The sequence below is a fragment of the Heptranchias perlo genome, chromosome 12 (assembly GCF_035084215.1).
Source record: "Heptranchias perlo isolate sHepPer1 chromosome 12, sHepPer1.hap1, whole genome shotgun sequence".
Taxonomy (NCBI): domain Eukaryota; kingdom Metazoa; phylum Chordata; class Chondrichthyes; order Hexanchiformes; family Hexanchidae; genus Heptranchias; species Heptranchias perlo.
Window position 1 is genome coordinate 26,632,360 of NC_090336.1, and position 24,833 is coordinate 26,657,192.

The window sequence follows — 24,833 nt, forward strand, 5'->3', positions numbered from 1 at the left end:
CGCTTTAGGACGTCCCGAGGTCATGAATGGTGTTAATATAAAGGCAAGTTCTTGCACTCTCTTTTTATTCCCTGATTCTCACACTCTTGCCCTTCACCCTTTTGCTGTCTTTCCCTATCTCTTATGAGAACATAGGAATAAGAAAAGAACATTCTGGCCATCTAACTTACCTTATCATTTACAGTTTTTTCAGAAAGGATCTGCACAAACTGATTACGTCTCCTTTTTGTCCTGGTGCAAAGCCCCTAGAGCTCTACTTAAAGTTGAATTAGAAATCTGGTTGTTTTAATTTTTGAATACTTCAACCAAATCCTCATTTATTGCACTAGGTGGCAGTCTGTTCCACAAGTGATCAACTGTGCATGAACAATATAAACCATTTTGATTTTATTGGCCCCAAAATTTTACAGGCTGCGATTCCGATGGTGTCCTCCAACACTGACCCCCACCAGATTTTATGGGATCAGTGGGAGGGCACCTCATTTGCATGGAGATGGTGGGTGCAAGTAGTGCCTGCGGAGTTTCTTTGGCATCATCCTGTCCCATGTGCCCGAAAACTGAGACGGCCACCCATGCATGGGAGTTGCCAAAGTTGCCCCCCAACATTGCCACCACTCCTATAAAATGTTGTGCCTTTCAGGGGTCCAGATCCCTTGTGACACCTGAACACCACTCGTTGAGCCCATAAGCACCCTTGTAGAGCCTGGTATGCGACATCTTTCTCAGCATACTTGCTGCCACTGATATGCCAGGTCCCCATCTGTTGAGACAGATTTTTTTTGTTCTTACAGTGCTGTCTTGGATGCAGCATTGAACCTTTCTGTTTTCCCAGAGTTCAGCTAAATTCCTGAAAACTCCATGCTTACAGGGTCACAGAGCCTTCAGCTTCTTGTCTAGCACACTCTGGAATACTGTCTCTCAACACCGCCTTCAAAAGCCTCAGCAAAATGTAGAGGTAATCACCCCTCTTCTCCTATCACCAGTCGGTGTCTGGTTTCACCTCTGTGAAGTGCTTTGGGATTTCTTATTAAAAGCTATATAAATGGTACGTTTTTGTTATTTGTTATTGGTACTCTTTATGGGTGTCCATACTATATACAATATTTTCATTAATTATACATTTACATGTCAATATAATTGTAGTTTTAACATTTTTTCCCATGCATTCCCTTGTTTTTTGCAGCACAGCCTTCCTGGTGGGAAGTGCTAGGCCACATACTTCTCTGTGACCATTCCCAGTGCTGCTCTGTAATAAGCATGTATGAGAAATTTAAAAAGAAATGCTTACGTCTACATAACACCTTAGGAAACAATTTAAATTATTTTCAAAGTATGGAGACTGTTGTTATTTAGGCAAACCCAAGGGTGTGTTTCTAGTGAAGTTAACTTTAATATATTTTTCTTTCACTTTTTTTCCCAATCACTCCTCCACCACTACTCCTCAACAGGCAAAATAACATGAAAAACAACAAGTATGCTTTTCACCAACCGAAGAATGCCTTGACTATTATATACAAGGTTGAGTTTCAGTAATATACCAGTGCAATTAGAGAAGGGAGTCCAAAAGCTTATTGAAAAATACCCTTATGGCATAAAATATCAAATCAATCTACAGTTATTCCAGTACCAGCTACATTAATCATACAGTTTCTTCAACGTGGCCATAGGTGATTCACAATAATCACATTGAGTCTTCTGGTTTCTGATAACCAGTTAATGAATCATTTCAGATGTGTCTCATTGTGAAGTGGTCGGGATGTTCCCACTGACCTTTCATTGGTCATGAAAGATTAATTTCTCCCAAGCATCTGTCATGAAGAACTTCACAAGTGAAAGAACAACTAAATAAAATCTACCCCTCAATATGAAATATGAAATGAATACCTGAGAATGTTAGAGATTGGATCTAATCAATGGGTTTAGATAGATTATATATAGAATAATATATATCTGGAAGTGTGTTACAGACTGGAATCTAACCAAATGGTTCAAAGAATTTACATATAGAATAATGGATCCCTGGGAATGAGTTATAGCCTAGAATCTAACAAAGGGCTCAGTAGGTTTTTTATACAAGAAATAGTGGATACCCAGGAGTGAGTTACAGTCTGAAATTATCAAATTGTTTATCTATTTATGTATAAGAATCTTACATCTAGTGCACATCTATCCATCACCCTCTAGAAATTACATTCCAGATGTTACACCTTGTTACTGATGACAAAAATCTTAAACAAGTGAAAGGAAACCAGTCACTTAATATGGGATGCTTCTAATCTGGACTTTAAAGTCAACAAGCATTTTCCAATCAGTAAAGTTCCCTCACCAACCAGCAATTATACTTTGCCCTGAACTCTGTTTAATAATAACAATTAGACTTTGTAGCCTGAAAGAGGCACAGCTCCATCTTGGCAATAGAGTGATACATTATGTGTTACAGGTCACAACATTCCTGTTTTTACAAAACAGCATATCATCCAACTCACAGGGAGCAACATCACAGGATATCCACTGGTACCATATTATAAAAACTTAGTGACTGCACGCATTTCCTGTCCACCTGTCCATCTCTCGCTTCCTGTATCACACTTTGGCATCATGTTCTGCCATCACACTTGTTGATTGGTTCAAATTTTTAAAAAAATTAGAAACAAAAAAGAACAAATCACAATTCTGTAAAAGAACTCACTCATATTCACTGTCTACTTAGTCAAGGTGCTGGAAGGCTACAGCTACCTATGCACCTGCATCTCAGGATGTTTCTAGTCCCACCATAATGCGTGCTGCCACTAAGATTTTAAAGAAAAGACAAAGTAAATCAGAAAATGGTGATTGAGGCACGTTTACGCTAAGAGACCTGCAGTTCTGCTGCCAAGATACTCTTGTATAGAATTTGAGACCTATCTGCAACAGAGGTCCACTTTTTGGGTTCTATGAGCTGCTGTCGATCTCCACTCACCTCTTAATGAAAAAAATTCCAGAAGCTTTATTACCAACAAATACAAAAAGGTGAGTCATACACAGTGGTCACAGGTTTCCATTTGAACGTGGCTATCGCAGGACCATTCATTTTTTCTTCTTGCCAATTCTTTCTGCCAATAATCTTCATGTTTTGAAGGCATTTATTCCTTGCTTGGTTATGGTTCCAAATGTGCCAGTTGCATCTTCATTACAGATCATAATTCATGTGTAAGCTGAGTGAGTTTTGGCAGGCTATTTGAATACCCTATCCTCAGCGACATTCAATCAAGCACACTGCTGGATAGTGATCAGGAATGAGAATCCTGACCGATTTTCCCTTCCTTAATCCAGGAACATTGAGACCAATTACTGCCACCCGGTTGAGATCAGCTAACTCAGTGGAGACTGTGCATTAAACCTGCAACCTTCCTGGTCTGTATGGCTCAACTACTCAGTGGATAAACTCATTGAGACTTTTGCAGAGTATGGGACTGCATGGACAAAGCAAGATGGTTTCTCTTCACAAGACCGTCACGAAGATTCTAATTCCTGCAAGCGTTCAAAAGGGAGCTGGATGAATTCTTGTGAATGGAAGACATCTCCAGCTATAGAGGGTAGGTGGATTGATAGGGTTGCGTTATCCCCTGGAGCTTGCTTGATTGCCTGCAAGGGCCAGAGAGGAATTTACCAGAGTTTTTACATCTTCCAAGATATTGTATTGCTATGGCGGGTGTTTGTGGGGTGGAGAAGGACTGGCTAGATTGTGGACAGAACAGACTCAATGGACTGGCTGGTCTTTACCTATCCTTTTTCGTATGTTGTATATATATTCATATGTTCCTCAACGAATCTGATACATATACTAATGTTCTGTGTGCCTCACACACATGAGCAGCTTGTGCTTTAATCACTTTTAGTTCTGTAAATGCCCTTTTTCCAGTTGCGATGCATTCTCACTGTTGCTCCAAACCTGAGTTCTTCTGTTTCTCTATCTACCTTCTTCTTTTGTAAACAATTTTACAACACCAAGTTATAGTCCAGCAATTTTATTTTAAATTCACAAGCTTTCGGAGATTTTCTCCTTCCTCAGGCAAATACAAGAACGATGTGGAAAATCGTTCACCTGAGGAAGGAGGTAGCCTCCGAAAGCTTGTGAATTTAAAATAAAATTGCTGGACTATAACTTGGTGTTGTAAAATTGTTTACAATTACTTCTTTCAAAAGCCTCTTAAAAACCAATTTATTTGACCTTTCCTTTGTTTCACCCCTCAATTCTTTTTTTCCCTATCAGCTGTTTGTGTCCTCCTTTCCCCCTTATCAAGTGCTCTGAGTTCTTCTAAATGATGAACACTACACAAATGCAAGGTATAGCACTTGTTTAATTTCATGTTGTAGTGTGTGGTTAAACAACAGCTATGGAGCATTCAGTTAATTTCAGTGGCAGCTGTGATAGTCAGTATGTCCAGTCTATTTAAATAACAGCTGTGCTGGTTTCCAACGTAACCTGCTTGACTGCTTTAAGTCCCTCCCACCTGTAGAGCTGGTTGCCAATGTGCGTTTAGCCTCTACCTGCAGAACAGGGTGTTAACACTGCTCTGTGTAGTCACTTAGCTGAAAAATAGAGCACTGAACAGAGGCAGCCGGCAAGCAAGCGATGTGGTGATACTGGTTATTCCAGCAATAAAAGAATCTGGAACTAGAGAAACAGAGTGGCACAGATAAAGCTGGTTGCATTGATATTGCAGGACTGATTATCTACAAGAACAAAGTTCAGCTGACGGGGAGGTGGGAGGAAAGAAGTACTGACTCTTCACCTTAAGGCAAAAGTACAAGCGGGTTTAATGGCAGAAAAGTTTGAGTGAACCTAGGAAGGAGCTTACAGTGGCTGGTTTATTGGTAAGTAAGTTGACAGTTTTTCTGCTTCATATCACGTATTATATGAATCTTTAGATGACTGTGAACGGACATTAAGTTATGAACTATCATTGTTCCTAACCTTGTTAAGGAAATTCATGTAAGTTCTTACCAAATCTGGTTCTATGGTGATAGGAGTTCCTTGAAATAGCTCCTCATCCCATATCATTAATCGTAAGATTAATTTTTTTTTGGTGGATTTACTGATTCAATTATTTGGATGTGGACTGCTTTACTTTTTTAATTGTGGATATTGTCTCTGTGATATATAACTGTGTTGACCTGCATTGTATTGTCTGAAGGGGGCACCTGTTAGTGCACATTACGAAGTGAGTCTCCCTTTGGCTTGTGTGTGAGTAGGAATAAATAAAATGGTGCTTGGCATTTTCTACGAGTACAGAGTGTGCTGATAGTGGAGGATGTTTAGAGCATAGAAAACCGTTGCTCAGGCCACCAATTACTTGTGATGCTGTCCTCAATACGAACATCTGGATAAGGGCAGGGGGGATGTTTGCTTTGGGGAGGGTGGTGATGTTGCAGGGGGAGGGGGAGGGGATGGGGAAGGAGGTACCATTAAAAGAGGCTTCTTTGAAGTTGTACTGTAAATTACTGATGTGTCTATCCATGGTGATTAGACAGCTCTTAATCCACTTGAGTTGCAAATTTGATATATTACCCTGTCCAGTGCCATTTAGAATGACCTGTGTAGATGAGTTACGTCATGTATCCAGTGAGTGTCAGAATTTGAAATCAGGTGAAGTTTGAAATTAGGTTAAGCTGTCTTTTAAAATCTGTTCTATTGTGTTTTTTAAATTATTATTTCTCAATTGGAAACCAGCGTAACTGAGTTTAGAAGGTACATTATGTTATAAGGAATTTGAGTTGCAGGCCTAGATTCGGATTTCCGTAATGTGTTGCTCTTTGAGTTGAATTATTAACCCTTTGGGCTGCTGTGGTAATGCACAGGCTCACATATCCTTTTTACTTTACAGGGTTGCCAATGACAACAGAAGTACTTTTGGAGGCAACCCTATAAAGTATTGGCCTGGTGCCAGTGCCTTTGAAAATACTCAAAGCCTTGTTGGGTGCCAACAGCAACAAAGCTAAATGGCTGGCACCGGCAGTATTTACGCTAATCCGCCATCTTAGATCTGGCCAAATTTCCTTATGAAAGAAAGCCATACACTTCCACCATTACTGACCTTAGCAGTCCTTCTCCTGACATTGAGGATGGTCTCACAGTATAAATGGCATGATTTTGCAGCAAGTGAACTAAGCTATATTACAGTCATAGACCTGGACAACATCCAGGTTTGGGCTCATAAGTGGCAAGTAACATTTGCGCCAGACAAGTGCCAGGCAATGACCATCTCCAACAAGAGAGAGTCTAACCACCTCCCCTTGACATTCAACGGCATTACCATTGCCAAATCCCCCACCATCAACATCCTGGGAGGTCACCATTGACCAGAAACTTAACTGGACCAGCCACATAAATACTGTGGCTACAAGAGCAGGTTAAAGGCTGGGTATTCTGTGGCGAGTGACTCACCTCCTGACTCCCCAAAGCATTTCCACCATCTACAAGGCACAAGTCAGGAGTGTGATGGAATACTCTCCACTTGCCTGGATGAGTGCAGCTCCAACAACACTCAAGAAGCTCGACACCATCCAAGACAAAGCAGCCCGCTTGATTGGCACCCCATCCATCACCCTAAACATTCACTCCCTTCACCACCGGCGCAACGTGGCTGCAGTGTGTACCATCCACAGGATGCACTGTAGCAATTCACCAAGGCTTCTTTGACAGCACCTCCCAAACCTGCGACCTCTACCACCTAGAAGGACAAGGGCAGCAGGCACATGGGAACAACACCACCTGCACGTTCCCCTCCAAGTCACACACCATCCCGACTTGGAAATATATCGCCATTCCTTCATCGTCGCTGGGCCAAAATCCTGGAACTCTCTTCCTAACAGCACTGTGGAAGAACCTTCACCACACAGACTGCAGCGGTTCAAGAAGGCGGCTCACCACCACCTCCTCAAGGACAATTAAGGATGGACAATAAATGCTGGTTTCGCCAGCGACGCCCACACCCTATAAACGAATAAAAAAAGTCATCTCCTTTGGAAAGGGTCCTATAATATAAATGGAGTATTAATATGCCACTGAATTCTCGTTACTCTTACCTTCAAATATTCCCTTTTACTTGTCCCTCTTATTTATTAATTATTTTACAATTTTGCTAAGATTCATGACAAACCGCCCCTGGTTAATGTGGAGCTTATTCATAGAATGCTCGACAGGTGTGAAATTTTAGTGCTTTGTGCAAATAGGATATATGTAGAAACAGAGATGTGGGTTAATGTCTTCATAGCACCAGTATATTCAAACTCAGAAGTTATTTTTCTGCCCCTCCCCCTACCCTGGAGTTCCAGCTCTCCATTCTCAAGAACACTGGCCATAGTGCTGGCGGTAGCACCGGGAAACTCAGGGGCAGCTCCAGGGGCAGTCAAACAAAGTTTGGATGCGGCCTATCTGAAATTCTTTGGTCTTTCCAGGGACCTTTTCAGGCCCTCCAGTTTGTAGGGGTTCAGGGGAAATTACAACGCGATTTTTCTGGGCACCCCTGTGCCAGGGCACCAAGCTAACATTCCAGATCCAAAATGATACAGGAAGCTGGGAACGTCCTTGCTGCATTATTTAAATGTTCCAATAGGCTTGAGCTTACTGCAGGCACAGGCTAAGCTCCCCCAGAAAAACCTCAAAATCCTAGGGTTGTGCCAGAAGTGTTGAGACTTGGTGATCCGAGTCTCTCCTTTTTTTCCTGACTTTTCTACCTGGATCCCTAATGTCAAAGCCAGGAAAATTAGCCCTATACTGTTAGTGAAAAAATGCAATACAAACTTTTCTAAACAGTATAAATTTGGCAATCACCCAGAGAAAAATCTGAGTATTAGAGATGGCGCAGGAGGGAGGGCTTTAGATTCCTGGGGTATTGGGACCGGTTCTGGGGGAGGTGGGACCTGTACAAGCCAGACGGGTTGCACCTCAACAGGGCTGGGACCAATATCCTTGTGGGGAGGTTTGCTAGTGCTGTTGGGGAAGGTTTAAACTAACTTGGCAGGGGGATGGGAACCTGAGAAGAGATTCAGAAGGGAGAGTAACAAAGCTGGAAGTGGAAGGCAAAAAGGTTGTAAGTGAAATTGGAAGACAGCAGAAACAAAGGCCAATAGCAAATAAGGTCAAAATAGGAAAAAATGTTAAAAAGGCAAAATTAAAGGCACTTTATCTGAATGCACGCAGCATTCGCAACATGATAGATGAATTGACGGTACAAATAGAAGTAAATGGGTATGATCTAATTGCCATTACAGAGACGTGGCTGCAGGGTGACCAAGGCTGGGAACTGAATATTCAAGGATATTCGACATTTAGGAAGGACAGGTAAAAAGGAAAAGGAGGTGGGGTAGCGCTGTTAATAAAGGATGAGATCAGTTCAATAGTGAGAAAGGATCCTGGCTCAGAAGATCAAGATGTAGAATCAATTTGGGTGGAACTAAGAAACAGCAAGAGACAGAAAACATTGGTGGGTGTTGTTTATAGGCCACTAAACAGTAGTGGTAATGTAGGGCATGGTATAAAGCAGAAAATTAGAAGTGCATGTAACAAGGATAATACAGTAATCGGGGGGACTTTAATCTACATATAGATTGGGCGAACCAAATTAGCACTAATACTGTGGAGGACGAATTCCTGGAATGTACATGAGATGGTTTTCTAGATCAGTATGTTGAGGAACCAACAAGGGAACAGGCTATTTTAGAACTAGTATTGTGCAATGAGAAAGGGTTAATTAATAATCTTGTTGTAAAGGAGCCCTTAGGGAAGAGTGACCATAATATGATAGAATTCTTCATTAAGTTTGAAAGTGATGTAATTCAATCCGAAACTAGGGTCTTAAATCTAAACAAAGGAAACTACGAAGGTATGAGGCACAAGTTGGCTGTGGTTGATTGGGGAACTACATTAAAAGGTATGACGGTCGACAGGCAGTGGCTAGCATTTAAAGAATTAATACATAATTTGCAACAAATATATATTCCTTTAAGGCACAAAAACCCAACAGGAAAAGTTGTCCAACCATGGCTAACAAGGGAAATTAAAGATAATATTAAATCAAAGAAAGAGGCATTTAAAGTTGCCAGAAAAAGCAGTAAGTCTGAGGATTGGGAGCATTTTAGAATTCAGCAAAGGAGGACCAAGAAATTTACAAAGAAAGGGAAAATAGAATATGAGAGTAAACTAGCAAGAAACATAAAAACGGACTGATAAAGATTCTATGGGTATGTAAAAAGGAAAAGACTGGCGAAGGCAAATATGGGTCCCTTACAGACAGAGACAGGAGAATTTATAATGGGGAATAAGGAAACAGCAGAGAAATTAAACAGATATTTTGGGGGTGGTTTTAGGAGGCAAGTGTAGGGGCGGGGGGGGCTCCGAAAATCGCTCCAACCCGCCGACTTCCGAGTTTCCCAAGGATCCACCTGTGTGCGTGCAGGCAACCCGAAAATAGAAGTCCCACATGACAGTTAAAAAGCCAAATGTACCTCATTGAGGTACTTAAGGCACTCTGTGACAGAGTAAGTAATTGTAATGATTTTTAACTTACCTGGGCGACTTGCCCACCGCTTCTGATTCACACCTGGAAGGGCTGGGTCAGGGAACAAGAAACTAAATAAATTAAATAAAAAACCATAGACGGGGATAGATGGAAGTGCAAACCCTAAATGAACCTACCTTTGCACTCTGCTCCGTTGTCCGATGTCTCCCGCTCCGATGTCCCCCTCTTCCCCTCTCCCCCACCGACCTTCCCCTCTCCCCCACCGACTTTCCCCCCCTCACTGTCTTCCAGTCCAGCGCCAGGTCTTCCACCGCCCCCCACCCCCCCCCCCCCACCGGTCTTCCAGTCCAGTGCCAGATGACATCTCGCTCTCTCTCTTTCTCGCCCACCCACTTGCATTGCAGCTCCTGACAGCAGCCAGCCTGTCAATGCCGGGTGTGAAACCCGGAGAGGACGTTAATCATCAGCAATCAACATGCGAACACGTCGGAAACGGTAAGTTTTGTTCATGCGGGGTTGCCACGCGCACCTTCACCCCCTCCCCGCGCCCCCCTCCCCTCCACAGCCAACCCACCACCATTGCAAAATTGAGCCCTTTGTGTCTGTCTTCACGGAAGAAGACACAAAAAACCTCCCAGAAATATTAGAGAACCAAGGGTCATGCGAGAATGAGGAACTGAAGGAAATTAATATTAGTAAAAAAATAGTACTAGAGAAATTAATGGGACTGAAAGTTGATAAATCCCAAGGATCTGATGATCTGCATCCCAGGGTTTTGAAAGAGGTCGCGAGAGATAGTGGATGCATTGGTTGTCATCTTCCAAAATTCTATAGATTCTGGAATGGTTCCTGCAGATTGGAGGGTAGCAAATGTAACCCCACTATTTAAGAAAGGAGGTAGAGAGAAAACAGGCAACTACAGACCTGTTAGCCTGACATCAGTAGTAGGGAAAATGCTAGAATCTATTATAAACGATGTGATAACTGGATACTTAGAAAATAATAATAGGATTTGGCAGAGTCAATGTTGATTTATGAAAGGGAAATCATGTTTGACAAACCTATTGGAGATCTTTGAGGATGTAACTAGTAGAATAGATAAGGGGGAACCAGTGGATTTGATAAATTTGGATTTTCAGAAGGCTTTTGATAAGGTCCCACTCGGGAGGTCGGTGAACAAAATTAGAGCACATGGAATTGGGGGTAATATATTGGCATGGATTGAGAATTGGTCAACAGACAGAAAACAGAGAGTAGGAATAAACGGGTCTTTTTCAGGTTGGCAGACTGTGACTAATGGGGTACCGCAGGGATCGGTGCTTGGGCCCCAGGAATTCACAATCTAGATTAATGATTAGGATGAGGGGACCAAATGTAATATTTCCAAGTTTGCTGATGACACAAAACTAGATGGGAATGTGAGTTGTGAGGAGGATGCAAAGAGGCTTCAAGGGGATATAGACAGGCTAAGTGAGTGGGCAGAAACATGGCAGATGGAATATAATGTGGAAAAATGTGAAGTTATCCACTTTGGTTGGAAAAACAGAAATGCAGAGTATTTTTTTAAATGGTGAGAGATTGGGAAATGTTGATCTTCAAAGGGACCTGGATGTCCTTGTATATGAGTCACTGAAAGCTAACCTGCAGGTGCAGCAAGCAATTAGGAAGGCAAATGGTATGTTGGCCTTTATTACAAGAGGATTTGAGTACAGGAGCAAGGACATCTTACTGCAATTATATAGGGCCTTAGTGAGACCGCACCCTGGAGTATTGTGTGCATTTTTGGTCTCCTTACCTAAGAAAGGATATACTTGCCATAGAGGGAGTGCAATGAAGGTTCACCAAACTGATTCCTGGGATGGCGGGATTGTCGTATGAGGAGAGATTGAGTAGACTAGGCCTGTATTCTCTAGAGTTTAGAAGAATGAGAGGTGATCTCATTAAGAATTTTGTATGTTTCAAAGAGCTCGACAGGGCATTTTTTTTTATTCGTTCATGGGATGTGGGCATCGCTGGCAAGGCCAGCATTTATTGCCCATCCCTAATGGGCAATAAATGGTAGATGCAAGAAGGATGTTTCCCCTGGCTGGGGGAATCTAGAACCAGGGGTTATGTCTCAGAATAAATGATAGGCCAGTTAGGACTGAGCTGAGGAGAAATGTCTTCACTCATAGGGTGGTGAATCTTTGGAATTCTCTACCCCAGAGGGCTGTGGAGGCTCAGTCATTGAGTACATTCAAAACAGAGATCGATAGATTTCTAGATATTAAAGACATCAAGGGATATAGGAATGGTGCAGGAAAATGGCGTTGAGGTAGATGATCAGCAATGATCTTATTGAATGGCGGAGCAGGCTCGAGGCCTACTCCTGCTCTTATTTCTTGTGTTCTTATAAAAGGATTCCCTGGCTTAGTAGGCAACCATTTTGAGTTGCAAAAGAAGCGAAACTATTGGCAAGTCCAAAACCAGATATGGGCAAAATTAGGACTGGGCAAGGATGTGATTGTGGATGGAGTTGAGGTTTGCTTCGTCAATCGGGAAAATAACTGAAGTCTCCAGCATTAAGTGGGGAAGAAACTGACCTTTATTAAAAGGCAACATTTTTTTTTGTCCAGTTTACAAGTTACATCACTCAAAAACCCAAATGTCTGTTGAAACTAGACAGATGGCAGCCATAATCCAATTGGGAAAAGCCTACAGTGCATGTGAGCTGTGTCTTACCTTTACATCCATTGGCAGCGTGTAAACATGGCAAAGTAGAAAGATATTCTGTTTTGCATCACTATCAACTCACAATGAACACAGACTCCTGTACAGAGGAAAGTTTGAGTTAGCAACTAGATGATCAGATGAATTAGTGCTCCGCCATCTGAACAATTCTTCTGTTAAGCGTCTCTATCTCTTATTGTTTCCTCATATGGGGTTCTTGGCACAAATCCTCACTGCCACTGGTTTGAGCAAGGTTTTGGAACCAGAAGCAGGGAAGAAACTAAAACATATGGTTGAAAGTGTGAAAGAAAGAAATACTTGTATTTATCCAGCATCTTGCCACTCTTGGAATGTAATGGCAGTGTGTAGGAAAATACAGCAGCTATTCTGTACCAGCACCATCCCACAAACTGCAATCTGTTTTTCATGATATTGACTGAGGGAGGAATGCTGGCCAGGGCACCAAGAAAACTCCAAGTGAAATAGAATTTGATTTCAGCATTTACCTGAAGAGGCCTCAGTTTAACCTCCCATTGGAAAGGATGGTATCTTTAACTCCCTCACTGTGGCATTGGAGTATCAGCCTGGACTGAAGTCTTTGAATGGGACTCAAACCCACAACTTCTGACCCAGAGGCAAGAGTGCTACCAACTAAAATAAGCTGACACACAACAGCATGGTAGCACTTCAGCAGGTTGTGTCTGGCTGTCCTGGGACTGCAGCCCATTCTTAAAAACTCTTCAATGCAACACTACCGCTCATCAAATTGTATTTATGCACACAAGATTTCTCATTCAGAAAAACAAAAACAAAATTACTGGGGAGGCTGAAAATCTGAAAGAAACACAGAAAATGCTAGAAACACTCAGCAGGTCAGGCAGCATCTGTGAAGATGAAGACAGAGTTAACATTTCAGATCAATGACCCAGTTCTGATGAAAGGTCATCTACCTGAAACATTAACTCTGTTTCTCTCTCCGCAGATGCTGCCTGGCCTGTTGGATGTTTCCAGCAGTTTCTGTTTTTATTTCTCATACAGTGTTGTGCAATTTACTGTTTGCATATCCTGCAGTGCTTCACTCAATATTTGACTTTGTTGTACATGTCATTATTGAAGTGATGAACATTGTTGATTTTAGCAACCTTGGTCTGGAATTTACAATGTACTGGCTAAAATGTAGACACGTAAAATGAAATAATTTCACCTTATTTATTGCCTGCTGATTTCACGGGAGAGGGTAAAAGGAAGTGACATCAGATGCCAATACGACAAGTGAATTTTCTGTGGTGACTTTGGTTGCTGATGTTACGTTGTGGAACTATTGTTTGAGTACTGTCTCCACAGTGAGTGCTTTTACACTACTGCAGAGTCGGTTAATTCTTAACACATGGGTCTCATATAGCCAACAGCATTTCAGAATATAGGTGTACTGATCACCATTCACAGAATCATACAGCACAGAAGGAAGCCATTCAGCCAGACGTGCCTTCTCTTGGAAAGAGCTGCCCAATTCAGTCCCACACCTCAGCTTTCTCCTCATAATCCTGCAAATCAGTCCTGTTCATGTACATGTCTAATTGCTTTTTGAAAGTCCCTATGGAATCTGATTCCACCACCCTTTCAGGTAGTGCATTCCAGATCTTAACCCTCTGTGTGAAAAAAATGCTCCTCATTTCCCCTCTAGTTCTTTTGCCAATTATTTTAAACCTATGACCTCTAGTTACTGACCCACTTGCCAGAAGAAAGAGTTTCTCCCTACTTGCTCCATCATAACCCCTCAATTTTTGAATACCTTTATTAGGTTTCCCCTTAACCGTCTCTGCTCTAAGGAGAACAATCCCAGCTTCTCCAATCTCTCCCCATAACTGAAGCCCCTCATCCTTGGTATCATCCTGGTAAACCTCCTCTGTATCCTCTCCAAGGCCTTCATATCATTCCTGAAGTGTGGTGCCCAGAACTGTGCACAATACTCCAGCTGAGACCTAACCAGTGATTTGTAAAGGTCTAGCAGGACTTCCTTGTTTTTGTATTCAATTCCTCTATTTACAAAGCCAAGTATCCCATACGCTTTCTTAACTACCTCATCAACTTGCCCTGCCACCTTCAAAGATTTGTGAATATGCAGCCCAAGGTCCCTCTGCTCTTGCACCCCCTCAAAATAGTACCATTTAGATTATTATGCCTCTCCACGTTGTTCCTCCCAAAGTGCATCGCTTCACAGATCCACATTAAATTGCATCTGCCAAGCATTTGCCCATTTCACCAGTCTGCCTATGCCTCACTGAAGTCTGCTACTATCCTCCTCACTATTTACTACGTTGCCAAGTTTTGTATCATTCGCAAACTTCGAAGTTGTACTCCCTATACCCAAATCCAGGTCATTTATATATAACAAGAAAAGCAATGGTCCTAACACCGATCCATGGGGGACCTCACTGCGTACTTCTCTCCAGTCAGAAAAACATCCGTTCGACACTACTCTCTGCCTCCAATCCCTTAACCAATTACGTACCCAAGTTACCACCGTCCCTTTAATATCATGTGCTTCTATTTTCCGAGTATGTCTGTTATGTGGTACTTTATCAAATGCCTTTTGAATGTCCATATATACAACATCTACTGCACTTCATCAACCCTCTCTGTTACTTCAAAGAACTCAATGAGGTTAGTCAGACACTATTTGCCTTTAACAAATCCGTGTTGGCTGTCCCCAATTAACCCATGCTTCTCCAAGCGAGTTAATTTTGTCCTTGACAATGATCTCTAGTAGTTTTCCCACCACTTGCAATAGACTGATTGGCCTGTAGTAACCTGGTTTCTGCCTCCTTTTTTGAACAGGGGTATAACATTTCCAGACCTCCGGCATCAGTCCCATATCCAAGGAGGATTGAAAGATTCAATCGATGGCAGCAAAGGCTCACTTTTTTCTGGGTTTCCACACTGCAATGCTCTTGTGGCATCTTCCACCCTCCATAAACTTGAGCTCATCCAAAACTCTGTTGCCTGTATCCTAACTCGCACCAAGTCCTGTTCATCCATCACACCTGTGTACGCAGACCTACGTTAGCTCCTGGTCCGGCAGTGCCTCAATTTTAAAATTCCCATCCTTGTTTTCAAATCCCTCCATGGCCTCACCCCTCCCTATCTCTGTAACCTCCTCCAGTCCTACAACCCTCCGAGATCTCTGCGCTCCTCCAATTCTGGCTTCTTGCTTTTAATCGTTCCACCACTGGCGGCCGTGCCTTCAGCTTCTTAGGCCCTAAGCTGTGGAATTCCCTCCCTAAACCTCTCTGCCTCTCTCCTCCTTTAAGATACTCCTTAGAACCTATCTCTGACCAAGCTTTTGGTCACCTGTCTTAATATTTCCTTTTGTGGCTTGGCATCAAATTTTGTTTGATAACGCTCCTGAAGCACCTTGGGATGTCTTACTATGTTAAAAGACATTATCTAAATACAAATATAAATTGTTGCTGTTGTTGGTATTCTGGCCTCAGTCAATGGTCTTCGAAACACACTAGACCAGTTGGATGTGTCAACATGTTTGCAATAGAACTAATATGAAACAAGTACACTGGGCTGGCTCATGCCTATTTGAGTCTGTACTATTATTTTTTTAAAAATTGGAGGACATTTTTTAAATGCAGATAAAGAATATACTGGGGGAGGGGGTGCCAAATTTGGGGCAGAATGTGTATTTCGGCTCTTTCTGGACTACAATACTCTTGCCTCTATATCCTAACCCTATGTAAATGAGAGAAATGTCATTTAACGGTATTGCCTCAGTTAGGCCAGGAACACCCATAAGCTCCTGCGATCCAGGGTCATTGAGGTAGGAGGGTGGGTTTTAAAAACAGAAGTCCAGTTTCACAGAGTGATTGATTGCATTACCAAAACTGTTTTTTTTAAAAAAAAAGGACATTTCTGTAAATTCATAGCTGTTACCTGAGCCCTGCAAGCCTGCAAATGCTGTGGAGAGATGCCACAGCAAAACTCCTCCCCGCTCACTCGAGGATTGCTCCAGTTGGGCTGGAAATGGCACAAGCCCCTGCTCAGGACATTCACGTTGGCCTGACCCTGAAATTTCAGATGGACTCGAGGACAAGGTCAGTGGCAGGGGTGGTGGGGGTGGGGGTGGTGCAGAGCTTTTCCTGTCCCAAACGCCCTCCCTGCTCTTTCCCCCTCCCCCCTCACCCAGGACTCCCCAGGAATTTTCAGGCAAAAATATTTTAAAGTATCAAACTGTGTTTAATTTAAGAGTGGCAAACATTAAAATGAATGATATTTTTACATCAAAATGCATGAGTCTCATTATCCACTTTTGCTGACGGGTCTAGGGGCAATGCCAATGAAATGGAAACCCAAGACCTCTGTGTGCTGTTGTTCCCCATTTATTTTACCTGGTGTTGCAGCTCCCATTGGAACCCAACGATCCGAGGTTAAATGTATGGGAATCCAGCTCCGCATTTTTACTTTTAAACTGAGATCCTGAAGCTGGCTCATAACATCCGTGTGAGTCTTCACTGCTGTTGGAACAACAGATCATTTATCTTTACAAATTCAGCTGATGGCAGAAGAATTGGGCGCTTGTATTCAGCTGCACTCGAACAGAAAAGCACCTATTGTGATAGCTTACCACATTGGTTATTAACAGCAGTCAATATTTGTACAGGAATGAAGAACTCAGTTGAAATTTTGTGGGACATGAATACAGTTCAATGTATTAGATTGATATTCTTGTTGCTATAGTATCCAAACCCCATGTAAACAATAGTGGATAGCAGGGAGTGGTTACAAGGCTGAGCAGATAATTGAGCTCAAATGTTATCATAAATGATGAGGAAAGAATCTTGTGCAGTTCAAAACTCCCTGATAATATCCCAGATTGCTAATTCTCTCCATTTGTACTTGGGAAGTGTCCTGGGTATTGTGCTTATGACATTCAGGTGCTTTTACATTAGAGAGCTACAGCTGATGACAGATGGTTCCCTTGCTGTCAGCTACACTCAAATGTAAATGATCCTGCCTGCAGACCACTGATGCCATCATACACCTATGAAGGTGTAAGTTTAGGAATCTTCCATTGGATTAAGGCCTCTTGTTACAATAAGAGTGTTGTTAAGTCCATCCCATGCATCTGCACTCCAACAGTCAGGTCCCAGTATTTTGCATTAGAGCTCAACAGTCCAACAAAGACTGGCACCCGATGAAGAGTGTAAATGGGATACAGCAACGCATGGAATCGTGGGCCCGTTCCACAAACAAACCAAATTAAAATATAAAGCGCCTTTAGTTTTACTGTTTTTTAATCATACTGTTGTGTCAGTAAGTTATTTCTAAGGGTCAAGTCTGTTAATGCTTTTAGGGTTTTTTTTTAAAAAGCTCTAGATGTTTTGGATTTTGTGTCAATCTAGGTGAGCCCTAGCCTTGTATGTTCCAGCGAGCATATTTTCATTTGCCCAGATATCTCGGTGAATTCATGTGCCCAGGAAACAAACAATCATCTTCAGTTTATTTGTTACTGGTTGTATCTCATGATATCATGTGACATGCCTTGCCTTCAGAAGATAGCAGAGGACAATTGGAGCTTTCAAGACTGAGATCTATAGATCTTTGTTAGGTAAGGGATATGGAGCAAAGGCAGGAGAATGGAGTTGAGGTGCAGATCAGCCATGATCTAATTGAATGGACCACTTCTGGTCCTAGAATAACTAGATGTTGGCTTTAAATATATTAAAACACTAAAAGGAGCAAATAGTAGCAGTAATACAACTTATATTTTTACATTGTTATTAAGCTTAGCTAGTTCCTTGTGTAATAGAGAATAATAAATTGCTCACAATTTTGCTGTGTTAAACTACAATATAAATAATGGCCTGAAATGCCGATGGTTTGGCAGGGCGTAAACGCAGCAAATGTATTTCCGTTGGGGGGGGGGGGGCGGGAGAGAGGAGTGTCAAGTGCTTTTCTGTTTCAGGCTATTCTAAGGAATTTAGGGCAGTATCTGTTGGTTTTAAGCTTCATTTATGTTCTGCCATGAGCAAGGGAGGGCATAAGATGCATCTGCCCTAGGTAAGGTGCGGTCATGAAATTATACGTTTACCCCAGGATTATGTTATGAGTACTAAATGCTGACATTTCCATCCGAGGATCCACCCATCTAATTTATGTCACTATAAAACAGGGGTAGCTTAGACCAGCAGCTGAGGAAGACTGTTGTTGGCACCTTAAAGGTGAATTGTTGTTTTTCATCATGCTGTTAGAGACTTATAACTTTACTTTGGATTTTTTTTTTGTGAAATGTTTTTTGTGAAATGTTTTTTGCTCCAGCTTCATTTGAAATTCTTCCTTGAGAAAGTTTCTTGTGTGAGAAATTTCCCTAAAATGTAGTGTTAAACTGCAGTACGGGTTTCCCAATAGGGATTCCGTAGATATACGTGTTGGAGGAGGAACAGCAAAGAACCCAAGTGGCCAAACTAATGAGGCAGCACTGTAGAAAATCCAAACCCTCCCACAGACACCCAGGCACCAGGGTGTATAAACCCAGTATATCTTATTTGTATATGTCTCTGGACTTATTTGTAAGGAGGCTGTAGTTCATTCCAGAAGCCCTGGAAGAGCTTTGCATCTAAAGGAAGGCCTGTATACGTTTTCAAAAAAAGTGTTTATTGTGGTTCAGAAAGTTAATTTCTTGGCCACTGCCTCATTCCACAAGACAACATGTGCTGTCAGCCAGGCCAGTCAGTTTGCTGTCTGTTCTTGCACAAGGCAAGTCACTAATAACCTGTTTGCCAAGACATTACAGTTAATTACATTTGACATAGGAGCAAGACAATTAAGTGAGCAGGCCATTAATTTTCATTGTATCATTTGTTTCTCTAAGTGCTGGGAGTGATTAAGTTGTATTCATGTGGTCATGAATTTTGACCACATGAATACAACTTGAGCCCCTAATTTCAACCCACACCATTATCAACCAAAAGAGATTTCACTCCCATAATATCCAATTAATGTGCAATTTTTTCACTCAAAGGGTGGTGAGTGTCTGGAACGAGCTGCCAGAGGCAGTAGTAGAGGCGGGTGCAATTTTGTCTTTTAAAAAGCATTTGGACAGTTACATGGGTAAGATGGGTTTAGAGGGATATGGGCCAAGTGCAGGCAATTGGAACTAGCTTAGTGGTATAAACTGGGCGACATGGACATGTTGGGCCGAAGGGCCTATTTCCATGTTGTAAACTTCTATGATTCTATACAGGTATAGGTTTCTGCACATCAATGCCCAGGATGCAGGAATCTCCCATGATTTATTCATCCTTTAGCAGTCCAATGTCCCGGCCCTCTTTCAGAATCAAGGGCAAGCCACTACAAGGCATTGGCTGTCTTCTTGGAAAGAAGGAGTATCCAATACTACCATGGCTGCTAATACCACTGAGAAGGACTACCAGTGAAATGAAAGAACACTACAATGAGGTTCATATCTGCACTCACATTAAAATTGACTAGGCCATTGGCGTGTTGAAAGGAAGATGCCCAAGTAGGTCTGAGTGCTCCCTTCGGTACGCGCAGTGTTATCTTGCAAATTATGATGACTCGCTGTGTCCTCCATAATTTTGCTCTTCAGAAAAGCCTGGAAATTGAGATTGCCAAGGAAGAGACCAGCCGAGTCAGAAGCTAAGCGCCCTGAGCCAGAAGAACTTGGACATGAGGATCACTGGCACAGCTGCAAGACAAGCTCAGACTTTCAGTAATGTGATCAGATTATAGTTACATAGTATCTGTAATAACCAGGATTCTCCACAATTTAAATCTATTACCCTTCAGAACATTCCATTTATCAATTAAAAACTGAAGTCTCATAAGGACCCTGTCCACAACCTTTTTTTCACTTCCAATGCAGCTTTATGTTTTCAACATTATAACTATTTCTTACAATATCATATACAACTGCTGTAACTTTATAACAGAAGTCATTCAGAATCACCTTGTGCATTTTGGTCTAACACTTCTTCTAAGTGTAACCTGATAGCCTGAGGGGCCTGAGATGTGGACCGCTGGTATATATGACCCTGAGACGGAAGTGGCCTTCGACTCGGATTGCCACAGCCTTGGCCTGCTGACTCACTTCACCCTGTGAAAGCATCCGAGAGGCAAGGCATAGAACTCTCTGATGCTGCTGCGGTCATTAAAGAGGGGAGAATGCTCAGAGCCATCTCCTGCTCTCCTACCAGATGTGGGATCAGGATATTGGTTATCACTGATCTGTGGGAAAACAGGCTTTATGGATTACATATGACCCTAATCCCTGGGAGACAATATTATCCAAACCCTCCAAAATGGTGGAGATGCTTTGCCTTCATAAGAGTTTGATGCTCTTCTGGCATCCTTCTATTCATGGCAGGACCCCTGAGATCATTGTCCAAATGCTCTTCAGCCAAGGGCTGACATTTCTTTAGCCTCTGCTCAGGAACTTTCTTCTCCACTTCCACTACTTTTTCTTCTGGCTTGTGTGTCGTGCACATTTCTTATCTGATCAATCTGTATCTCCCTGCTCCGTGACTCTATTTGGGTTCTATTTGAGTGAGTGAGGGCAAATTTCTGCTGGCTGTTCATGCTGTTGAACGTTTTGCCATTGGGCCACTTTGTTTCTGCTGCTTCTTCCAGCCCTAAAATTTCTGGGTTGGGGCAGTGTGTAAATTGGGATTTGTACTTTTGCAAGGCCAGGAATTTCTGATGCGGCCAATTTATGGCAGGGCTGTGCTGGAGAAGCAGCCTGGCAGAGATTCCGTTCAGTTTCAGGACAGGCTGAAGAAATGTCCACAGTCCTAGTGACAGCCACATGCAAATAATGGAATTAGGATGGGATGATATTACCCATCAAATTCTGGGGCTTCTGCCTTCCCATCGGTCTTTGAGAATGTACACAACTGTTTAAAGGGGTGTTTGTCAGGACACAGTCATCAAGGTGGAAGTACTTAGTTAAAAGGGACAATGCTCACTGAGTTTGCTTGTGGTGACTTTTGGCCATATCTTGCGATTCACCACAGGTATTGCAATTTTTTCCCCACTGGTAAGTTACATTCTGCATTACCCTTGGAAAGCGTTCTATTTCAAGAGAATTGATGAACTCTGATCTAAGGGAAGCATTATGGGCTTCCCAATGGGAATCCCACTATACATGAGCTATACGCTGGAGGAAGAAGGAGCAGGAGGAGGCTATAAGGGAACCTAGATTAAACAGATGGCACCATAAGAGAGCTACACCATCCATCCCAGCACTACCCATCCAGCAGGATGTATAGACACAGATGCACTTTGAGATCTTCCCCAATGATCTCTGTCTAAGGAGGCTGTTTCATTCATGAAGCTTTAAATAGAGAGATATTGCCCCACCCCCTAACTGAATTTTCTAGACTCTCCCAGGATATCGGACCTCCTGCTAGTGGGACCCCCTCCCCCTTTAGCATCATTTGAGTTAGCTGACGTCAGAATTTCCTACAAGGTCAGCCTCCTCCGCTTTTGACGGGAATAAGTAACACTTTGCCACACTTACAGGGAATTTGCATGCCATGATTTCTGTGTGTGAAGCTGGTTTTTAAACCTCTTAAGGAGTAGTGTAACCCAGCTTCATCCTGGGCACTCTGGACCTCAAGTCTGAATATTGATTTCAGGCATTGGCTGTCATCTCTATTTTCCTGCAAGTTTCTTCCATTCACATTCCATCATGTTCCATTCCATTGGAGCTTGTTTATTGCTACTTTTGTCTTCCTAATATTTTTTCACAATCTGAATGAAACAAGCTTTTTCATATATCAAACAGTTTTTAGCTTTAAAGTATAACAATGTAAAGGCTGTTAAATCTATTAATTTAATATAATTTCCTAATTATATTAGTAATTGGCATATCTGTACCGTTGCCATCTTTTGTTCTTCTCCTCTTTGTTCTGTCCTGTATAGAGCTCTTCTGCTTGCTATGTATCAATTCAAGAAGGAAGAATGAATTTGCATTTATAATAGTTAGTTTCACATCCTCAGGATCTCCCAAAGTGCTTACAGCCACTGCATTACTTCTTCATTGTAGTCACTGGCCCAGAACTATCCTTGGCAGCACAATCCTAGCAGATAGGCATGCTGGGATTGCACCTGCCACTGAACTCTGTTGAAGTAGAGGGCTGAGGGAATGAGCCTCCAAGAGTGGGTCTTCTGTGGTGTGGGTTGCATTTGCCAAGTACACCAGAAACACCAATGGGAGTTGGCCAGCTTGATATTTGGTGGGGGCGGGGGGGGCAGGTCCATCCACAGAAAGCTGCTGAGTGTGGCCCGAGCAATATAAGTCTGCTTCTTATTTGTTTTGTTTTTTGGCACCACATTGTTTAGACATGAGCAGCGGCAGGTCAGCAAACACCCTTAAGTCTCTTTCAACTTCCCCCTTGAGTACACGTGCCTCCTATTTTTATTTCTAGTAAGCAATACTTTGCATTTGTTGGTGCTCACGTGCTAACTCAGTCAATTTTAATGATTTTTTTTCTCAGCTGGATAGACAATGACATCATTTTACCCCTCTCTCCCTCAATCTGATTTTGGAGTTGAGCAAAGGTGGCAGCCCTATAGCCTATCTGTCATGGCTGGCTAGTGATTAATGTTGAGTCATTTAAAAATTGGAAATCCAATAACTGATATTTAGATCTAACGTTTGATATTTACTGTTCAGCCATTAGAGCTTTGCTGTGCTCTCACGTACATGGGGTATAAACCAGGAGTAAACCTAGGTAGCATGTACTGTAGCTAACCTTTGAGACTTCACATTAATGGTCCCGTGCTGAACGCAGTTAAATGCCTTCAACTAATTGTGAAACCTAAGTAAAACCATCATTCTTTTGTTATTGCCAATTATTGATTCTCTCCTAAATTGATTATTGTTGAAAGCCACAAACATTTGACAGAAGAGTTATGTCATCCAAACGTATTGGTTTATGACACCAACATGCAAGGTGTGACTAATCTGTAATGAAGGTTTTTGTTTTAAAAACCCAATTTACATGAACTCATTATTAGAAGTTTTTTGGCCTTCCCTCCTCTCCTGAAATCTCACTCTGCAATATTAGTATCAAACAGGTCAACCCATTCTACTGAAATTTTTCTTCCGCTAGTTTAATGAAGGTATTAATCTTTCATTAAAATAGTGGATAAAGGAATTTCATTCAAGCGTGTTTGATACTAACTTCACTCAGTGCGATGTCAACTGCATTTACTCCTCTTTGACAAACAGGAAAATCAATATTTCAGTCTGTTTCACAAGCAGTCAAAAGATTTGTTGACAAATCGCAGGTTATTGATTAATTCTAGAATTTTCCAATCATCAAAAGCTTCAAAACATGATGATTAATGTCTGTCATTAACAAAATCTGCTGTGTTAGTTTAGTGGCTAGTTTGTCATGTTGAAGACACAGCCCTGATTTTTACCTGGGGCAGGAGTGTGACCTGTGGGAGCCACAGCAACCCATCCACCCATCTGATCCCCGCCCCCCCCCCTGCAGCGTTAAGAACGCCAGAGCCTAAAATTCGGGCCTCATTTAAATGGGTCTCCTGCTCAAGGCTGGCAGGCGGGGGGGTATTTCAGATGGCAGGGGACCCCAGTGGCAGTCGGGTAAGCTGATTGGGATGGCCTGATGCAATTGTATTCAGGCGCCTGGGAGGGAAGGCCCCTTCTGGGGCTTGGAGGAGCACAAGAAAACCTTTATTTTAAAAAAACGTATTTGGGCCTTTTCTAGCCACGATCCTGCCTGCGGTTAGGTTTTACTGGCTGGTCCTGGACTAAGCAAAGCTTTGTTGATCTGCGGTTAAAATGGTTTGCATATCTGGCCGACACCATCAGAATGCGACTATTTAGGCCGCTGCTTACCTGGGGTGGGAGCCTGTCCTGAAGCAATAAATAATACAACCAATGTAAACATTTACAAAATGGTACAGTAAGTTCCCAAACCCAATTTTAATCCTCTGCACGCACTGTTCCTGCTGCATGGGCAGCGTTAAAATCAGCATGTATGTATCAAAACCATGCTTTTTGTATGACTAAATATCAAATAAAGGTACCATCATGTTACATAAACCAGTGAATTATTTAAAAGTGAAACTAATGGATTATAAATTTGTCCACACAAATTGTTGATTTAAATGGGTACTATGGAGATCAGAGTATTTATATACTTGAAGTGATGCCATTCAATCTGATTGGTAAGAAAGTAACTGACATTGGTAGGACTTAGTTAGAAGCAGCTTGTGTGCAGTTGGGAGTGGGTTAACTGTAGGTGTTTGCTAAATATTTTGCATCTCGTGATTCACACCATGTGTTACATACTTTCATGGTACAGTTTGGTACTAAAATATACAGTGTTTCATATTCAGCAAGCTACAAATCAGGAATCCATTTAAGCTCCGATGATTCATCTTTCTATTGAAAATATAAAAAAGGGACAGTTTTCTGAATGTGCACTCCCAGTAGGGGAAGCTGTCCGCTGGGAATTTGTAAATTTGGCCCTCAGAAGTCTTCTGCATATTGTGCATTTCCTGTAAATAAAACACTAACTTCCTGTAACATGTCATTCTTTTTCTGTCACACTTTTCTGC

At 42.1% G+C, this 24,833-nt stretch overlaps 1 protein-coding gene across 5 annotated transcripts in view; it reads left to right on the forward strand.

Moving 5' to 3' along the window:
• Nucleotides 1-4,526: 4,526 nt before the first annotated feature.
• eps8l2 (EPS8 signaling adaptor L2) overlaps nt 4,527-24,833 on the forward strand; it is a 237,256-nt gene continuing 216,949 nt past the window's right edge. For 2 of the 5 annotated variants that reach the window (XM_067993818.1, XM_067993819.1), the window contains exon 1: nt 4,527-4,857. The gene's annotated coding sequence lies outside the window, so the exon portion shown is untranslated. Of the gene's footprint in view, nt 4,862-24,833 lie in introns of all 5 variants that reach the window. The other 3 variants (XM_067993816.1, XM_067993815.1, XM_067993817.1) reach the window with 2 other exon arrangements.